We start from the raw sequence: 21115 nt of genomic DNA, 5'->3' as shown, positions 1-21115 counted from the left end.
TGCGATTTTAAAATGGGAAAGGAAGGAAGAAGGAAGGAAGAAAAGAGGAGCTAGAAAGAGGAGAGAGAATGGGAATGGGAAGGGAAGGAAAGAAGGGAGAGCAAAAACAAATATCAAGGAAAAATGAGAAAACAAAATGCTGATCAGTGGTGAATCTAGGTGAAAGGTGTGTGGGTGCTCAGTCTACTATTTTACCAACTTTTCCTTGGGTCTGATTTTTAAATCTCACAGTTGCACTGTGAGATTGCCACAGGCAACTTGGGCTTGTTGTTGGAACCTGTGGGAACATTCTCAATTTTTCATCATGACAAGTCCATCAATGATTTTTCCAAATGCTACATGCTTCCCATCCAGCCATTCACACTTAAAGCAGGTGATAAAGACCTGACAGCCATTTGTACAGGGACTGCTCTTTGCCGTGGAAAGAAGGCCTGGAGCTAAAAGTCTAGGTTTAAAATTTTCACCTGTGAATGGTGCCTGGTAAACACTGGTGACTCTGTTATCATTTCCATTAACAAAATCTCCACCCTGAATCATGAAATCCTTCAGGAAGGTGCTCCCTTTGAATCCTATTGGCACCCCATCTTTTCTATAATCAAAAAGAAAGAGACTTGGAATAATGACAAGTAATCATAGTTTTTTCCAGTTTAGGACACCCTGGAGACAAAGGGACTCTCCTAAATTCTCCAGTGCAAGATTGTCTAAAGTCCTTGACTGTCTAAGGTACAATGTGTGCAAACAGCTCAATCTTCATGGCTGCCAAGGCTAACACCAAAGAACACCCCAGGGTTGACGGGTTTGAATTTACCACTGCCATGGGTGATGGCTGTCCTTCTGTGCCTCTGACCTATTCAATTAAGGACCTTATAAACCCTAACAGCGGTTTCCCCAGAAAGATATGTAGTTATTTTACAAAGCAATTCCAGGATATTTAAATAACTTTTGTTCTGCTTAAAATCTAGGTTAAGAATTGAGCACAGTGGTGCACACATGTAATCTCAGGCTGAGGCAGGAGGATTACAAGCTTGAGAGCAGCCTCAACAAATTTGCAAGACCCCATCTCGAAATAAAAAGTAAGAAGGGCACGGGATATAGCTTAGTGGTACAGCATCCTGAGATCAACCCACAGTATCAAAAGAAAGAAGCAAATAAAGAGTATAGACTAAGAACTCTAGTTTTGGAAGATATTATTTTTTTGAGCTATTTTCATAAATTTGTGGGCATCAACTTTTTGGATAACAATAATAATGGCAAATGATTACTCATTGTGTATGATGTAGCAGGTACTATTATAAGCAAAAAGGGTGATTTCAAGCTTCTACATGCTTGTGTGCATGTGTTTCTAGTTAATTGTAATCCAGTAAAGGAACCGAGGCAGTGACAGTTCATCCTGTAGGGTACCTACCGGTTTAGGCACTGCATAAAAGCTCGTTCAGAGCACTTGTTATATTTCAGAGACAAAAGCAATATCTGAATGAAAAGAGAGGAAGTAAAGGAATTTGCTTAGAATAGGTTTTCAGCACTGAAGTAGATAAAATCTGCAGCACTGAAATAGTTAAATCTTGCATTCCTTGATGGGAAGGGGAGGTCCTGAGGGAGGAGGATGTCTCTGAATTCCTAGAACTAACTTGTCATTTTGGGAAAATATCTCAGGAAGGATGATAAGAACTCTGAGTCATCCATCTCCTCCTAAATCAGCAATCTAAAGGCTATCAGGAAAGTGAGTTTATAGCATAATAAACACAACTGAAAACTAGCTCTTAAACTCCTTATACAGCACTGTATTTGAGACCCAGTTTTGACTCTCATTGCACATTTGGCAGGAAATACAAAATCTACTTTGCTCTGTAGGTAGAGTAGAGTTCCATGGGATGGCCTAAGAGAAGCTGTGTGCTTGTAATGAATGTCATCTCAGGCCCCTCTTTACAACATCCTGCACAGATGGTGATCTAAACACATCTCTGCCATATCTCCTATCTGAGTGAGTATATTATTTCCTTTCTTCTAGTAGTATTTATGAAGAACTAATAACTGTAGTTTTGGTTTGATTGGTACCAGGGACTGAACCCAGGGGCACTTAGCCACTGAGCCACATCCAGTCCTTTTTTATATTTTATTTAGAGATACAGTCTCGCTAAGTTGCTGAGGCTGGCTTTGAACTTGCAATCCTGTCTCAGCCTCCTGAACTGATGGGATTAAAGGCATGCAAACCACGTAAAGAAAAACATAGCCAGGCACAGTGGTGCATGCCTGATATCCCAGATGCTCAGGGGGCTGAGCACGAGGATAGTTAGTTCAAAGTCAGTCTCAGCAACTTAGTGAAGCCCTAAACAACTTAGTGAGAACCTGTCTCTAAATAAAAAAATAATAAAAAGGGCTAGGAATGTGGCTCAGTGGTTAAGCACCCTTGAGTTCAATCCCGGTACCAAAAATAATAATAACAATAAAAAAAAATAATAATAATGATAATGATAATCTTTTGATGACTTTATAGGCCTTATAAAAGCAACTTGTATGTAACTTTATAGGCAACTTATATGGGCCTATTTATTAACTCTCTCACATTTTTTTTTTTCGTACCCCTGGTCTCCAAGGAGTAAGATCCAACAGTTCAAAAGGATACTCAAGTTTTGGAAATGAGCATAGTTGGGAAGACAAACAAAGTTGCAGGAACACAGAGAACCTACTGATGTTACTTATAAACCTTTGGAATTTTAAGAAAAAGGGTCAAAGTGATAATCTGTCTTTTAATGTGGAACATAGAAATGAAAAGCAAGAATAAAACCTTTTAGAATAATAGTTTAGAAAAAAATGACCACTAATGAAATTTGCAGAAGTCCTCAATACATTTTTATTTAGAATAACTTGACTCCAAAGTTGAATTCAGCCAGCTAAATGCAGCTGAGTGGGACAGGGAGTTTACAACATGCATTCCCAGAGTTGATAAGGCTCCTCAGCTGGTCTTGTTTTGCTGGAGAGCACACAGAGATGACAACAGGAGTGTTAATCATTTTCTCACCAGGTAACCTTAGTCACAAGTTCCTGCTAACAGCAATATCACCCCTCTGGTTTAAATGCAGTTAAAAACTTTTTACTTTAGTTCACATTTGAATTCCTCCCTTCTAGGTGAAGCAAATTTGTTGGATAGTTTTTTCTTCTGCACTGTTTCTTTGTCACTCCCACAAACTGAGGTTTATCTGATCATAGAGGCGGGTGGAAACTTCAAAATAAAATTCAGTGTCTGGGGACTGAAGTTTACAATGGCTGTGATGATGAAGATGGTGAGTGAGTGAACATTTTCTTTGCTCTTATGTTTATTTTCTCTTATGCAAGATTTTATACATCTCTAAATGAGCAAGGCATAATTTTGTAACTATAGTTATATCTAAGTCCATTTAGGTGGATGATTGTGTTTAAGTGTTCAGAGGTCAAAATGCACAGTGAAGCATGCACGACAAAATTACTTCTGTTTTTTGAAAAAAATATTGTTGTGTTTATTAATGAAACAGCTTTCTTAATTGAACACTTATTGAAAATGTTTTTCTGCATTGATGTAATAATGTTGGACTACTCAGTAATTACACTGGAGACAATTTTATTTGAATAAAAAGATGAATAATTTTGATTATTGGAAATAGCTAAGTTGGAAACTCTGTGATATACCTGTAGACAGATTTTGAATGTCAAATAATTCTGGTTCTAATAGAAAATTTTTTATAGCTATGTGTTTCTATTCAGCAAGATGATTTTTTTCTTGTTTCCTGAAATTTATTTGAAATAATCATGGCAATTTTATCAGTGAAACCTATCTTGATATTTCAATTATTTTCTTTCATGAAGACAAACATGATATTTGGGTACAGTAGAAACATTTTCATTAGAAAAGTACTGACTCTTTTCTTGCCCATCTCAACTGTGGTGATGCTTTATTTCAAGACAAATAGAGATTTCTCTCCTTTGAAGCCTAGAACAGTCCAGGCACACAGAAGTCTGTGGAAACAGTTATTGATCATCTTTTCTTTTGCTCTGCATTTATATTAATGGATTTAGGAAGATATTTCCTAGTTACTTGTAACAATTTTTTTTTTTTTTTTATAGTGTGTTTGAACCCAGGGGCACTCTACCATTGAGTTACATCTCCATTCCTTTTTATTTTTTTATTTTGAGACAGGGTTTTGTTAAGTTTCCCAGGGTCTTGGTAGTTGCTGACACTGGCCTCAAGCTTGCGATCCTCAGCCTCCCAAGTCTCTGGGATTATAGGTGTGCACCACCACACTCAGCTTGTATAATGTCTTATTAGGTACTCAGTAAGTCAGTGAAAAATTAAAAAAGGAAGTAGAAGGTAGAGTCTTTATCTGAAAGGAGATTAACTCACATCTTTTTCACTATGAATAAAACACTTCCATTTTGGAGAACATAATACCTCTTTTCTTGTAAGTATTTAAAAAAATTATAGGGTTGATACACATCTGTTTACAACACTGTTGCTCATTATTTTAAAAAAACTGGAAGAAAAATGTTAATGAACATGGTAATGTTGGTCATGTTGTTAATGAACAATGGAATGTTATATAATTCATAAAGAATGGAGTGAATCAGTATTTGTTAACATAAAACCAATCCAAGTTATATTGCTAAGAAAAGCAAACTTCAAAAAATTATAAGTATAACATATCCCATTTTATATAAAAACAAATAAATGTCTACATTTACAATGTTTGTAGGAATCATCATTAAATCATGTAAGTGGCCATTTTGGGGGTTCGATGAGAAACTTTTGACTTTGTAGGCAATAGAATGTCATTGGCAGGGATTTCATTTATTTCTGATGAAACCCCAGTGTATACAATAGTGTCTGGCTCATAACAGGCACACAATCTATAGTGTTATGAGTAAGTAAATGGATTTCTGAATTTATTCATTTATTAATATTTATTAATATTTAAATATTTTTAAACAACTGTGGTTAACTTGTCAGAAGACGAAGTTCACAAAAATCCCTTATTTTTTATTTTATTTTATTTTTTGCAGTGCTGGGGATTGAACTCAGGGTTTTGTGCTTGCAAGGCAAGCACACTACCAACTGAGCTATGTCCCCAGGTCTTCTTCCTTATTTTTTAATAAGGGATTTCAAGCCTCTAATTCCTCCTCTCTTCTTGTTGCCTCTTCTTTTCCACATTGAGATGACATGCTTCCTCCCTTTTATACCTCATTTTAATTCAATGGGAAACAAAAATCTTATGGTGCCTGTGCTTACTTAACATTTTCTATTGGGTGGGGTGCAGCTCAGTGGTGGAGCACTTGCCCAGCATGTGCAAGGCCCTGGGTTTGATCCCCAGCACTGACCAAAAAAAAAAAAAAAAAATTCTGCTTTGGCTTCTTACTTTGGGTTTGAGGTCAATCCACAGGAAACCGTGAATCTAAAATCCCAGATTGCTGCTTCTCTTAAGTGAATGCCATCTTTCAAAATTTTTTGACAAACCCTGTAGAATATAGATCCTATCCTATAACCTTTTGTGTCCCCAATACCTAGCATAGGACCTCCTACATAGGAGCATGATTTTGTAGCTGGGGATTCTTTCCACAAACGTTTGCACAATTCTTTTTTTTTGGGGGGGGGGGGGCGCTGGTGCCAGGGATTGAACTCAGGGGCACTCAACCACTGAGCTGTAACCCCAGCCCAATTTTGTATTTTATTTAAGGACAGGGTCTCACTGAGTTGCTTAGTACCTTGCCATTGCTAAGGCTGGCTTTGAATTCATGATTTTCCTGTCTCAGCCTCCCCCGAGCTGCTAGGATTACAGGTGTGCACCACTGCACCTGGCTTGCACAATCCTTGATGATGGTATACTGCTTACTGTAATCCTCCTTCCAGACCAAGCATTTTCTACAATAGGCACTCAACACATGTTTGTTGAAGGAGTGCTTAACTGTGGCAAATAATCTCTTTGTATCCAGGTGATTAGATTTGGTTCCAAGGAAGACAACAGGCTTTTGGTTTCAGATTCTTTTGGTGATCAATGACAGAACACACGAATAAAACTGGTTGTTAGTTGGCTTTTTTTTTTTTTTTTTTTTTTTTGCTGTGACCAAAATACTTGACAAGAGCCACTTAGAGGAGGAAAAATTTATTTTGGCTCTTGGTTTCAGAAGTTCAGTCCATGGTCAGCTGACTCTATTACTTTAGACCCAATATGAGGTAAATCATCCTGACAGAAGGGCATAGCAGAGGAGTGTTGCCCTGGTCATGACAGCCAGGAAGAGAGAGAGATAGGAAGGGATCATAGGGAAGATGCACCCTTCCAGGGTACACCTTGTCCAGCTATACCCCACCTGCCTATAGTTACCACCCAGTTACTCCATTCAAACTAGGATGGACTAATTAGGTTAGAGTACTTGCAGATATTTCACTTCCTGCATTAACACAGGAGCTTTTGGGGGACACTGAAACCATAGAAGTAGAAGCAGAAGAATCTTTGTAAGCCAGTAGAATGAACTGGACATAACTTTCCTTTGTTCATATATGAATATAGGACCAGTGTAACTCCACATCATGTACAGTCACAAGAATAGGAAGTTATACTCCATGTATGTATAATATATCAAAATACACTCTACTGTCATGTATATCTAAAAATAACAAAAAAGAATGCATCACAATATTTCAATAGAATAAACTATACAATAATTATTATAAAATAAAAAGAAGAGTCTGTTGGCTCACACAGTAGTGGAAGTAGTAGTACTTGACTTGAGAATTAGCTAGATCCTATGGCTCAAAATAATCTCTTTGTCTATCTGTATTCTGTTCTCAAACTTTCTCCTCCAGGTTGTAAAATAGCTACCAGAATCTCTAGGAACTATATTCTTTCACTTTCTGATCCAGCAGGAAAAATGTGAGTGAAAAATGAGGTCAGGTTATAAGACTGAAGAAGGTGAAGGAGAGGAGAAAGGGCTGGAAGTGGGTAGGCAAGCAAAAAGGATTGGGTTGTAGGAGTTCAGTGAACCTACCTGGCGCAAGGTGTACCCTGTGGCATGGAGGAAAAGAGGACTGATCCCCAGGAGTACTGACATGATTTGATGTGAGATCCAACACAGAAAATCTATTCTACTCCTCAGTCCACAGTCTCCAGAACTTCCTACTGCCTACAGGATAAAATCAAGACTCCTTGGAGAAAGCTTCACATCCCCTATCACTTGTTTCCTGCTGATTCAATTATCCTTCCTTAACCAGCTCCTATGGTCTGGTTTTATACTTCTTGATTGTGTTTTATTCAACCCAAACCTTTGAAACAGATGTGTATGATGTGGTCATAATGGCACACACCTGTAATTACAGCTACTGGGCAGGAGGATCACAAGTCTACAAATGAACAAACCCTGTTTCAAACTAAAAATAATTATTTTATTAAAAATAAAAAAGGGCTGGGGATGTAACTCTATCAGTGCTCCTGGGTTCAATCCCCAGTATCAAACCAAAAATCAAGAACCAAACCAACCCAACCCATAACAAGATGTGTCCTTTCCTTGGAATGCCCAATCCTCTCTCTAGTATACTTTGCTCATCATGTAAGATCCAATGCAACCGTGACCTTTCTGACAGACTTTTCCCATCTGCACCAACCCTTACTGTTGTCTCTCTTTAGATTCCTTCAGCTGTAACCATCATCTGCCTCTTGCTTTAAGATCCTGAATAAGTCCTATCTCAGACTACTTGAACGGTTCCACGATTAATGCTTTGTACCCACCATTATACCGTAGGTTCCGGGAATCATGAATCATAAGGTTCCTTCCTATCCTTAGTAATTCATTACACTTAATGTTTGAGTAAACACTTAAGTACTTCTTGAATAAATAAATGAATGGGTCAAGTGAATAAGAGAAATAGAAAATGCTGCTAAAAAAGGCAGTCATAGAATAGAAAATAAAGAAGATGCTAATTGGACTGGAAAAAATAGTACTTTGTGGTCGGAGGTATTCTCAAAAAGTTCAGGTACTGAGGAAAAATATTAAAATTTATTTTAAAAAATTTAGAGAAACTTTAAATAAACTTAAAGAAACTTTAAATAAATTTTAAGAAACTTTAAACTTTATAGAAACTCAGATGTTGAGAAGTAAGCTAATTTACCTCTCAGTTTAGGGAACTTTATCATCATTAATCTGTATAAATCCTACTGTTTTCATGTATGTAAAGGTCTGTTCATTTGTTGTATTTTCCTTTATCCTTGTTTCCTATTGTTATTCCTCTTTACTACCACAGCAACCATTCTAGTGTGGTTAACATGTATCTCGTGTGTGTGTGTGTGTGTGTGTGTGTGTGTGTGTTAAAACCTGTGTGTTAGTCAGCTTTCTGTCACTATAACAAAATACTTGAGATAATCTATGTATAAAGAGACAAGGTTTATTTTGGCTCATAGATTTGGTAGTTCCAGTCCATGACTGATAGGCCCTCTTGTATATCCTGGTGGAACACGTGGCAGGGCAAAAGAGCTCACCACGTTTCTAGGAAGCAAAAGAAAGGAAGATAAGGAAACTAGGGGTCCAAAATCTCTTCATGGCATGCTCCAGTGACCTAACAATCTCCCATTAAGCCCCATCTCCTAAAGGTTACAGCACCTCCCAATAGTACCATGTGGCCTGGGAAACAAGTCTCCAATTCATGGGTCTTTGGGGGGTATTCAACATCTCAACTATAGTATTTTAGTTTTTTTGCATATATTTAAAGATTTATAAACTTGGTAATGTGTTATGAACCTTAACCTTACTTTTTTCACTAAGCACTAAGGTTTTTAAGATCTGTCTATATTGCTGTGGTTCCCATTACTTCAAACTGTTAACAAAATATAAATGGTCCATGGGAGAAATCACCCATTTTACCTATTTACAATCCCCATGAAGAAAACTAATATTATTTCCAACTTATTCCACCACAAAATATGATGTTCCTCATACTGTTCTTTCATGGGCCTAGTGTGAGAATTTATTTGGGAAATGTCTTGGAGCACAGGGTATACATCTATCTAACTTGACTAAGGAGTGCTGTATTTCTCTGCCAAATGGTAGCTCCACGTTATCAGCACCATCCTTCCCTGCCAGCCCCATTCAATATACAAAGTGCCTGTAAACTACAGTCCTGTTAACACTGCTACCCTGCTTTCTAATCTTTGCTGGTCTAATAGAATTAAAATTGATATTTCATTGCTTTAATTGATGTTACTGTGCTTTCTAGTGAGTTTCAAAATTGCCTGCTGTTTCTTTCAGTTTCTTCTATAAATTGCCTGTAAATATTTTTTTGTTAGTTTACAATTAAATACTTATATTTTTCAAATTGGAAAAATTACTTTATAGCATGTACCTCTTACTTTACTGTTACTAAAAATTAGTTTTGAGGGACTGGGGATGTGAATCAGTGGTAGAGTAATAACATGCATGAATCCCTGAGTTGGATTCCCTGCAACATTAAAAAAAAAAAAAGAATTAGTTTTGAACTGGATGTGATGGTGCATCTGAGAGTCTGAGACAGGAGGATTGCAAGTTCAAGGACAATTTGGGCAATTTAGAGAGATCCTGTTTCAAATTAAAAAATAAAAATGGAATGGGGGTATCTCATTGGTAAAGTGCCTCTGGATTCAATCCCCGTAATACAGAAGTAAATAAATAAATATAAATATAAATGCCATTGGAAATGTAACTCAGTGGTACTATAGAACCTCTGGGTTCAATCCCCAGTACCAAACACACACACACAATTAGTTTTGATTTTTTTTTTTTTTCTTTTTTGGTACTTGGGATTGAACCCAGGGGCACTTAGGTACTTACCAATGAGCTACATCACCAGTCCCCTTTTCTTAAATTTTTTTTTTTTTTCAATTTGAGACAGGATCTCACTAAGTTGTTTAGGGTCTCACTAAATTACTGAGGCTAATTAAGCCTTGAACTTTCGATCCTCCTGCCTCAGCCTCCCAAGTCACTTGGATTACAGGCATGCACCACTGAGCCCAGTCTAGTTTTGATTTTGAGAAGGTGGCAATGAACACATTGCTTTTTGGTCCTTCCAAATCTCCACAAGTAAAATAGAAGGCAAAACAAACAAACAAACAAACAAACAAAAAACCCTGCTAATAATATTTGTAACGAAATAAATACGTACCCTGTTTCTGGTTTGGCATGTAAGGATATTGAAAGTCATTATTCCAAACATCACCAAAACTACAACCAAAAAGCTGAATGAACTGGAAGTCAATAACTCTTCTTTGAAAAAATATCCATAGAAAATTCCAAAACTGAAAAGCAAAGAGAAAAAGCATCAAGAAAATGGAACAGTATATAAAAAAATAAGGTGGAACTGTATGTCCAGAACCTGTGGGATGGTTACAAAATGTGTAAATATGTGTAATAGAAATACCAAAAGAAGAGGGGAAGGAATACAAAATACCTTAGAAGTAGTAATGACTAGAAATTTCTTAGAATTAATAAGTCACAAATCCAGGAAGCTCAGAGAGCACCCAACAGGGTAAATACCAAACTAAGTGACGTTAACTCTGGGAAACCCTCAATACAACCAGGTAGGGAGAAAGCTGACAATCACAACTATGTATGTCACTATCGTCTCCGTGGGAGGTAGCAGAAGAAAGCCATGGTATGTCAGGTTGACTGAGAACAGGAGAAACTCAAAGTGGCCAACAGGTGACCAGTTCCTCCAGAAGACCATGGTGGGATCCCTCCTTTTGCAAGGTAAGCATGGAGCAGAGCAGGGCCTATTAGGATGGAGTGTAGCAGACCTGAGACCTGAAGCCACCTGTAGGCCTGACCATGGGAGCTCATCTGAGCAGTGACCAGGGCTCCCTGGAACCAGTGCAGCCCCAAATCTTGATGCTGGAGGATCCTGAGAGGTCCCAGCCCCAGCCCCAGCCCAGCCCAGCTGGAGAGGTCCTCTGGATGAGGTGCATATCTTCATAGCCTACACCTGCAGGTACTGACACAGCTGTGCCCCAGGATATTTGGCAGCGTCCTGCAGAGCCACCTCCTGCCATTCTTAATGGCTTTGGTCTAAGTGGAGTCCTTATCTTCTCAAGTGGAGTCCTTATCTTCTCCTCTTACATCCCTGTGATACTACCCCACCCCCAAGTGCCCCAGAGGAAGCACAGAATAGGAAGAGGTCGTAGTGGACTGGCAGGGACACTTCCCCACCCTTGCTTTTTGGTGCTGTCCTGCCCCCAATCCTGAATTTGTTTGCCCCGCAGCCTGCACCCAAACCCCGATCACTCTCATTCCTTTTGCACTATTTGAGTCCTGGGAAAGCCCTTTTTGTCACTGGCTTCTAGAACCAGGCTGGGGTCCTGATAAGACCCCAGTGCTGCTGACCCTTTGACCTCAGGTCTCCCTTATTACTGAGAATTGGGCCCTTGCCTGTGCTCCAGGTCATGGCAATATGTGCCTTGACTTTGGAGAAGATGTTGCCACTGTGATCTTCCTCAAACTCCTTCTAAAGGGTTTGTTTCCCCATTCTGGATCCCAACCAGTAATATCAGACTGTGATCCCGGTAACATTATGCCTCTGGGTCTAGCCAATTGAGAGGAAAGATGTCTGATTGCAGGTCTGGCAGATGAGATGCATGGTACAGCTCCAAAATAGACGAAAGAACCATCTTCTTCTCCCAGAGGTGGCTTCTTCTTTAGGGATTGAACCCAGGGGTGCTTAACCGCTGAGCCACGTCCCTTGCCTTTTAAATATTTTATTTAGAGATAGGGTCTTACTGAGTTGCTTAGGGTCTTGCTAAATTGATGAGGCTGGCTTTGAACTTGCAATCCTCCTGCCTCAACTTCCTGAGCCTCTGGGATTACAGGCATGTGCCGCCATGCCTGGCTCCTGGAAGTTTCTTATGGCTCCTCTCCATACCTGATTTTGTTCCCACATGGCTAAAAAATGGCATGCTCTGTATTTCTTTTCTATCTAGAAATAATTTTAAAAACATTAAACGAAGGCAAATCAGCTGCTATGGTAAATGCCTGTAGTCCCAGGTACTCTGGAGGTTGAGGTGGGAGAATCACTTGAACCCAGAAGTTTAAACCAGCCTGGGTAACATAGCAAAATTCTGTGTCAACAAAACGAGCAAACAAACAACCCCTCACTTCCAAAATCCAAACCAAAAGCACTACAAAGGCAGGTCAGTTAAATGATAACCTACCCTGAAATGCCGCAATGTCACCCAGGCTAAGGTGAAGTTGTCTCTGGGACCTCAAATGCCCCTCCCCCATTTATCTGCCCTCTGTCCCTGGTGATGGACAATCAGATGACCACAGGCAAGACAGTCCAAGATTAGAAGACTGTAGTTGGAGCCCTCTGTGGGCCCCCCATCTGCAGCTCAGGCTGCCTGCTGCTATTTCTTGCACTTTCTCAGTTGGCCAAGGAGGTAACAGGAGCCAATAGGGAGCCTTGGCAGGGGTGGGTAGATCTTTCAAGAAGTGAAGCAGCACCCTGGGAGGTGGACAGGACTAGGAAGGGAGGAAAGAAGGCCAGGAAAAGATGAATAAAGGATATACTTCTGATCTTGGTTAGATCATAGAAGGTCCACAGATGGGGACACAAGACCCAGCCAGCCCACCAAATCACCTAGGCCAAAAGCAGAACCTCCCTGTGCTTCATCTAAGGACAAAGTAAGAGTTACTAGATACACTAAGGCCTACATGAGTTTCATGTAAGTGGACAGATGTTAGCCACCAAAGGACTGGAGAGGTAGCTAGGTCAGTGGTAGAGTGCTTGCCCAGCATGCATGAGGTCCTGGTTTCAATCCTCAGCACTGCAAAATAAGAATAAGTAAATAAAAAATATAGTGCTTTGCAAAATATAACAGTGTTAAGGAAAAAAAAAGGACAGGGGAGAGAACCAACAGATATTCACTGAAAAAATTGCTGGGAGTGAAATCAAAGTTGAGCAAGAGTGGAGATATAGAAAAAGAGGAAAGATGAAGTCTAGATAAAAGCGAGGGATGAAAAAAAAGTGAGGAATGACAGTGGACCCTGGGAGTCTAGAAAGAAATTGTCATGCTCCTGCAAACTTTGTGGAAACCATGAGAGAGGGAGCTCTCTGCAGACAAAAAGACTATCCTGAACTTCCCTAACTTTAAATTTTAGAAAATCAATTCTACATAAAACGAGTAACAGAAAAGTGTTACGATCAAATCCCAAACAAAATTATTATAAGAAAGAAAGAGACTAAGGATGAAATAACAATCTTTATAAATAATGAAAGCACACCAGAAAATTTTAAGAAAGATCCAAATGATAACAATTGCAAAACAAACTAATAGGCAAGGAGGAAATGATAGAAAACACGAGACAGCATTACAATCAGAAATTGAAGAGATCAGAAATGAGCCAACAGAACCTAAAAAATTACCAGAATGGAAAAAAAAAAAATTTCATGAAGACTGAACATTTAAAGGACAATTAGAAAAGACAGTTTAAAGCTTAAAGAAATTTAAAGAATAAGATATAAAAGTGTAAATGAACACAGAAAATAACACCTTACTAGAAATAGGCTAATAGGAGAAAAAAAATAGGAAAAGGAGAAATGATTTTTTTTTTTTTTCAGTGCTGGGGATCAAACCCAGGGCCTTGTGCTTGCAAGGCAAGCACTCTCCCCAGCCTGGAAAAGGAGAAATAAAAGGCAAAAAGTGTTTGAGAAGAAACACAACTACCAAAGATAGGCCAAGATGAGTTAACACATGGGTTACAGGAACACTAGAGAAGAAAACCCAAATAAGAGACCAGAATAAATACTGAATAACAATTCAAGAAGTTTTCTTGACATAACATTGATGTGACTCTTTTGAAAGAGCAGACTGTTTCTGAAGATACTGATCTAGAATAACTAAGACCAAGACATATTATGGCAAAATTGCTGAACTTTAAAGAAAAAGAAAAACATTCTAGGCACAATGGCACATGCCTGCAATCCCAGCAACTTGGGACACTGAGACAGGAGGATCTGAAGTTGGAGGCCAGACCCAGCAATTTAGTGAGGTCCTAAGCAACTTAATGAGAATCTGTCTCAAAATAAAAAATAAATGGGGTTAGGGACTCAGTTCAGTGGTAAAGTGACCCTGGATTCAATCCCCAGTATTAAAAAAGAAAGAAAGAGAGAGAGAGAGAAAGAAAGAAAGAAAGAAAGAAAGAAAGAAAGAAAGAAAGAAAGAAAGAAAGAAAAACATTGTTCATCTAGAAAAAAAAATAGCATTCATATATTAGAGAAAGAAAATCATGCTATGTTATTGTTTGGATGTGAGGTGTCCCCCAAAAATCTCACATGTGAGACAATGCAAGAAGATTCAGAGAAGAAATGACTGGGTTGCCAGAGCTTTAACACAATCAGTGAATTGATCCACTGATAGGGATTCACTGAGTGGTTACTGAAGTGGCAGGGTGTGGCTGGAGGAGGTGGGAATTGGGATCATGGCTTTGTGGTATATATTTGTATCTTGCAAGTGGACACTTCTTCCTCTGCTATCTAATCATTATGTGAGCAGCTTCCCTCTGCCACACTCTTCCACCATGATGGTCAGCCTCACCTTGAACCCTGAGGAATGGGGCCAACCTGCTATGGACTAAGATCTCTGAAACTGTGAGCCCCTAAATAAACCTTTCCTCCTTTACAGTTGTTCTGATCTGGTCCTTTAAGTCACATGACAAAATAAATTGACTAAAACATGCTATCACTAAATTTTTGTGTAGCAATGATCTATGCAGAAAAAAATAATGAAGTAACACGTTTCAGTTCCTCAATGGAAGAAAGTGTAAGCTGTGGATTTTATACCCAATAAAACTGACCTTCAAGTATGAAGGACAAAAAAAATATAAAGGTTCAGATAACATAGTCCCTATGAATTTTTCATGAGTAATCTACTAAAGAGCAACTTAACCAGAATAATGTTAGAGACATCCTCATTAAGTACTGGTAATGGGCATTAAATACAGTATATGGTTAACTATAGAACTAACACTAAAAAACATTAAAGAGGGAAAGCATATAATACATAAAAGGTTATGTGACCCATGATGGAATCATGGTTTTTTTAAAAGGGAGAAAATGCAGCAAGCATTTGCAATAATTATTTCAAACAATTTTTAGAAATAATAATTATTAGTAATAGTATACATTTTTATTGTGTGTTTACAGGGGCTAAAACAAGTGAATAAATAACAGATGTTTACTTTTATTATCTCTGTCCTTGAGAACCAAGATTCTTGATGTGATTGAAAAGAATACAGATTTAATATAAAAATCAAATCAAATTTTTAATTCTGAATTTGAATTAGAAATTTAAATATCTCACTAGGGATTTTATCTCTATATTGAAAAGATCTAGAAATAATGACCAAAGAAGTACCAGAAGCCCAGACCATAGTATTTTTAAGACTATCCCCAATAAGATGAACTGAGACTTCTTGTAGAAATAGCTGATTCTAGTTTTAAGAAATGTATAAGAAACCCCTAAGACTTTTTTCATATATTAGATAACCAAGGAACCAGCAATGACCTCTAGGAATATCTCAAAGGACTCAAGAGACAATATGAAAAGCCTCTCACTGACCAAAGATGGGACAAATTGCATTTCAATAATGACAAGAATTGCAACACATTCTAAATTACTTATCATCACTGTAAAACATTACTCCAAAGCTTTGCTTAAAGCCAGTCACATTACATCACAGGGTTTCTGAGGGTCTGGAATCCAGGAACCAAGTAACTGGTGGTTCTGTTTCAAATTCTCTAATGATATTGCAGTTAGGCTGTTAGCTGTGCGTGTATTTATCTGAATCAGAGTCTGGAGGATCTACTTCCATACTCTTGTATGTGGCTCTTGGGAGAAGCCTCAGTGGATACCTCATGGGCCTCTTCAATAAGCTACAGACAACATGGCTCCCCCAGAGTGCGCGTAGAGCATGAGCACTAAAGATGGAAGATGCATTTTATAAGCTAATCTCAGAAGTGACATGCCATTGTTTCTGCTGTAGTTTTTGGTCACACAGACCAAATCTTGTATGATAGAGGAGCATACCATACAAGGGATTTAATATTATAAGGATTGATCATTGGGGCCATCTTGGAGGCTGGCTCCCACAGTATGGAACCCATCAGATATGTGTTTACAATTAAAAAAAAAACTAGTTGTCATAGTACAACCTCTATAGATATCAGTGTGGAAGTTCCTCAAAAAGCTAGGCACCATATGACCTAGCTATACCACTCCTCAATATTTATCATGAACAATTCACACTGATACATGCATACCCATGTTTATAGCTGCACAATTCACAATAGCCAAACTACGGACCAACCTAGGTGTCCATCAATGGATGGATGGATAAAGAAAATGTGGTACATATACACAGTGGAATTTTATTTAGACATAAAGAGAAATGAAATAATGACACTTGCAGGAAAATGGATGGAACTAAAGATCATCATGTTAAGGAAAAAAGTCAAACTCAGCAGGTTAAGGGTCATATGTTTTCTCTCATATGTGGAAGTTAGAGAGAAAGAAGGAAAAGAAAGATGGGGTAGATTTCCTGAAAACCAAAGGGAGATCAGTAGAGGAAAGGGCCCAAAGGGTGGGAGGTGGAAAAGGAGGGAGAAAGAGCTGGGGAGTAATATTCACCAAATCATATTGTTACGTTGTGTAATGTGTGCATATATGAATATGTAACGACAGATACCATCACTATATACAATTATAAGCCACCAATAAAAAAAGTGGAGAAAAAATAGTTGTCAGTATGATATGGTGGTGCAGGCCTGTAATCCAGCTACTCAGGAAGCTGAGACAGGAAGATTGCAGGTTTGAGGTTAACTTGGGCAACTTAGCAAGACCTTATCTCAAAATAAAAAATGCAAATGACTGAGCATGTAACTCAGTGATGTAGCACTCTGGGTTCAATTCTCAGTACCACACCAAAAATAAATAAATAAATAATAAAAAAAGAACATACCATCATCTAGATCTTGCCAAAGGGACTACCTGAATCTGATCAAGCCTCAGGATTCAGTTGTTAATTTGCCGGGGGAGAAAAGGAGAGAGAGCATGTTGACATACCTCAAGTATGCAATAGTGAAAATCCAGGCTAGGGGAAATCCCTATAGGCTGAAAAAAAGTATAAGAAAAGAAAAAGATGGAGAGAATACACAAGAGATGCAAAAGACCATTTAAAAAAATATTAGGCAAGACTATATAGAAGTCAGGGATGTGCATGGTTGGTAAAATCATAAAGCAATGCAAAGGGAAAAAGCTAGGATAGTGGGAGGCAAAGATTGCTGTCAAAATAGAGATAGTGATTACTTTTGGAGGGAGGGACAGGACTGTGATTGAGATGGCATATAGTGAAGCTTTTGGAAGGCTGGCAAAGTTTTATTTCTTGGTCTGGAAGTGTTCTCCTGGAGTGTTCTCCTGGTAATACTTTACAAAGGCAATTTATTTCATGTGGTTTCTCTGTCTCTGTTTTAGTTCTTATAATAAAAAACAAAACCCAACATTTCTAAAGGTAATACACTATGTGGCAAATATTCAAAGAGTATGTGTATGTTTAAAATGTCCTGTCTCACTTTAAAAGCATAAATGGTAGAATTCTATGCACATCTTCTGATCATTGCTTACTTCACTATTTTATAGCTTCTTCTGTATCAATAGGGCCAGCCGGATAAAAATTACCCGGTTAATTAATCCTAAATTACAAGCAATACTCTCAAACCTACAAATAGTGGTTCAAGTAAGCAGTACTTGTTCTAAGAATACACTCTATAAAATCAGTAGATTTCCCAATGAGCAGACTCTGTTCATATTGATTTTGAAGGTACACATTCCTTACAAAGTTTAAAATTTATCTCTCTCTTTTTTTTCCTACCCAAGTTTTCAGTTTAGACCTGCTCACTTTCTGATTGAGACAAGGTTACCCAGAGGAAGGGTGGACTGTGTTGCCAGCAAGGTGCTTTTTCAGCATTTCTTTCCACGAGCTCTCAGAGATATTTTATGGCAAACATGAAAACAACACGCTGGTGACTAACCTTTGTGCTTCTTTGTTGATAACAGCCTATTTGTGGTGATAACTAGGATTAAAGAGACTTCTACAGCCTTTAAGCTATAAAGGGCTAATAAATGTTTTCTGGGTACAAAATTATATAATATTAGGGAAAAAAACCCAACTTGGTTAACTGTTCTCTCTCTTCTCACTTTTTCTGTCCCTTAAGTAGTATTTATTGAGCACCTTAAGAAAAATTATAGACATAGAACAGATAGTCTAGGAAGATTTAATTTTTATACATATAATACAGCTTGTGATCAGTATTATACATGTCTATGTTTTTCAGTCCCAGTGTATGCAAAACATATTTATATGTGTATATGCACATATATGTACATGTACGCTAAGTGACATGGCAGAGATAATTACAGAATAGGTAAGATGCAGAACAGGAATTATGTGAAAGGACATGAAGCCCAAATAGTTGGAAAATAGTGTGATTCTGGTTGTCAGGTGAGAATGTGCCATAGAAAGTTCTGGAGCTGAGTTTTTCCTTTTCTTTTGAAATAATTATAGACTCACAGTGAGTGAATAGCAAAAATAGTACAAAGAGGTCCTGTGTACCCTTCGCCCAGCTTTCACTGATGGTAACATCTTACATAGCCATAATGCAATATCAAAAATAGCAAATTGACATTTGGACAATCTACAGACTTTTTCCAGAAGTCACCAGTTTTACATGCACTCAGAGTCAAGTTTTGATATATGTGAGTTCAATAGATGAAGAAGAAGAATGAGGAAAAACTGGATATGGACAAGACCTCACAGAGAGTTACTTTGAAGAATTTTCCTCTTTTTTGTCCTCCTGTTAGTCCACATAATCCTATGTAAATTTACCACACTGCTTTGTTCACCTGGGATTAACTTGTTACCTCTTGTCATAAATGTTATTCAAACATTTATTCTTGTTCTCTTATTCCAATGATCTCAACCTGGGAAATCTTCCTCCTAGAAATAGTTTTTTTTTTTTTTTTCCTGTAAGCTAATTAAAAAAAAATTTTATTGTCAATGGACCTTTATTTGTAAATATGTGGTGCTGAATTATTAAATTCAGTGCCTCACACATTCTAGGCAAGTGCTTTACCATCTGAGTCACAACCCCAGACCCACTAATTTGTAAATAAGTTGTTTGGACTCTAGAACAGATTTTCCCATGAAAAGAGTGGTACGTTGGTTATGGTTTCCCTGGTCGACCTTCAGACTGATGGAACTTGTAATTTCTATGCAAAGCAGTATTTATACTTTCTGTACATGGTGGTAATGGTGGGTTTGGCAAAGAAAAAGTGGAGGTTTTGGAAGTTAGGAGAAGGACTTTGGCTAGGAGACTCTGTACTGTCAGACTTCTATCTGAATAGATAATATTCTTTATTCTTTATTTTTATTTATTTATTTAAAATTTTTTTTGGTACGAGGGATTGAACCCAAGGGTGCTTTAACCATTGAGTCACACCTCCAACCTTCTATTTTTTATTTTGAGACAAAGTCTCACTAAGTTTCTTGGGTCCTCGCTAAGTTGCTGAGGCCTCAGCCTCCTGAGCTGCTGTGATTGAAGGCGTATGCCACCATGCCTGAGAATAAATAATGTTCTTAATAGATACCATTCCACTGCTACTAACTGCCAACTGCAGTCAGCAAGGAATGTGAAAAGAAAACCCTTTTATCCATACTCTTAGTTCCACACAATAAATTTTTCCTAATTTAAGTATTTACCCACTTCACTATCTATAAAAGAGATGACAAAGGAAGTGTAGAGGAGCTGATGAGAATGCAACAAATACCAAAAAGAGAGGTTTGTAAAGGATTTGCCATAATGACCATGGTTGTTTCAAGAGGTGAAATTGCCAGTGATTCATTTCTCTCTCTCTCTCTCTCTCTCTCATTCTCCCTTTCCCGTCTACCCTTCTGAATTCTTCCAATTCTCTATAACTAGAGTGTACGGCTTTTATAATCAGAAAAATAAGGGTGCTTCTGGAAGAAGGAGGTGCATGCAACTTTTTGAAGCAGTTCTTGGTGCTGTTTAAGGAGTGGAGGTGCATCATGGAGTGATGTGCCCCTCTGAGGTGGAGTGGTGGTTTCCAGGTTCAGCAGCGTGTGTGAGGGTTTTGGAGTAGTGCAGCACACGACTCCAAACTTAACACAGAAGTCATATCTATGCAGGGCGGGGCCTGATGCCACTCTTCTCTGGATTTCCCCAATGGGATGTGAAGCTACCTTTGACAGGGTCTTGGGAGAGTCAAGAAAAGAACCCAATTCATGTTGGACCACACTCCTTTGAACCTTGGGCTGGCTTCACCAGACGGGAAGAAGTTATACTGAAAACCTTACACTGCTGTTAAAAATAATGTCAAACATTCATTTCCTCTACTTCTTGAACGAAATCTGGCATCAACAAGTGCTCAACCTCAATAGGAGGAGAAAGAAGGGCAAGTACCCAGTTTCCTCTGAGAAATTATTTCTTGAAAATTTTCCTGGGTGTCCTGGTCTTGAGTTTGTCCTACGATCATGGTTACATATTCTGTTTTGTTTCCACCTGCAGCATCAAAAAGCAGTGGGTGACCTCTCTGGATCTCACCCATGCTGTCCTGGATGGAACTTTAAGGCTATAGATAGTTATAAATCCTTACACTACCTCATTACAATATTGTGTACAGCTCATATAAGAGTGTGTGTCTTCTAACCTCTGCTTATCTTAAGAATGAGTCACATTATTTGCAATAATAATCTCCTTTGACTCCCTGGGAGGCTGAGGCAGAAGGATCACAAGTTAGAGGCCAGCCTCAGCAACTGGAGACTGTCTCAAAATAAAAAAAATAAAATAAAAAGAACTGGGTATGTTAGCTCAGTGATAGAGCACCACTGGGTCCAATCCCCAGTACTGACAAAAATAAATTTAGAAAACCCCACAACAAAACAAAATCCCCCTTTTTGTTGTTTTTGATTTCTACTCTATTACAGTTTTTAAAAATATTTGAGAGAAATGTGATAATAATACATGTGCAGTGTGTTCATTTCTCCCTGTACATATACTCATGCTGGA

At 38.2% G+C, this 21115-nt stretch overlaps 1 pseudogene; it reads right to left on the bottom strand.

Moving 5' to 3' along the window:
• Positions 1-218: 218 nt before the first annotated feature.
• Positions 219-20654, bottom strand: LOC124964146 (peptidyl-prolyl cis-trans isomerase H-like; annotated as a pseudogene).
• Positions 20655-21115: the final 461 nt, after the last annotated feature.

Source organism: Sciurus carolinensis, chromosome 14, assembly GCF_902686445.1.
Source record: "Sciurus carolinensis chromosome 14, mSciCar1.2, whole genome shotgun sequence".
Classification (NCBI taxonomy): domain Eukaryota; kingdom Metazoa; phylum Chordata; class Mammalia; order Rodentia; family Sciuridae; genus Sciurus; species Sciurus carolinensis.
The sequence above is the reverse complement of the archived record's forward strand: the minus strand, read 5'-3'. Positions and strand labels throughout refer to the sequence as shown.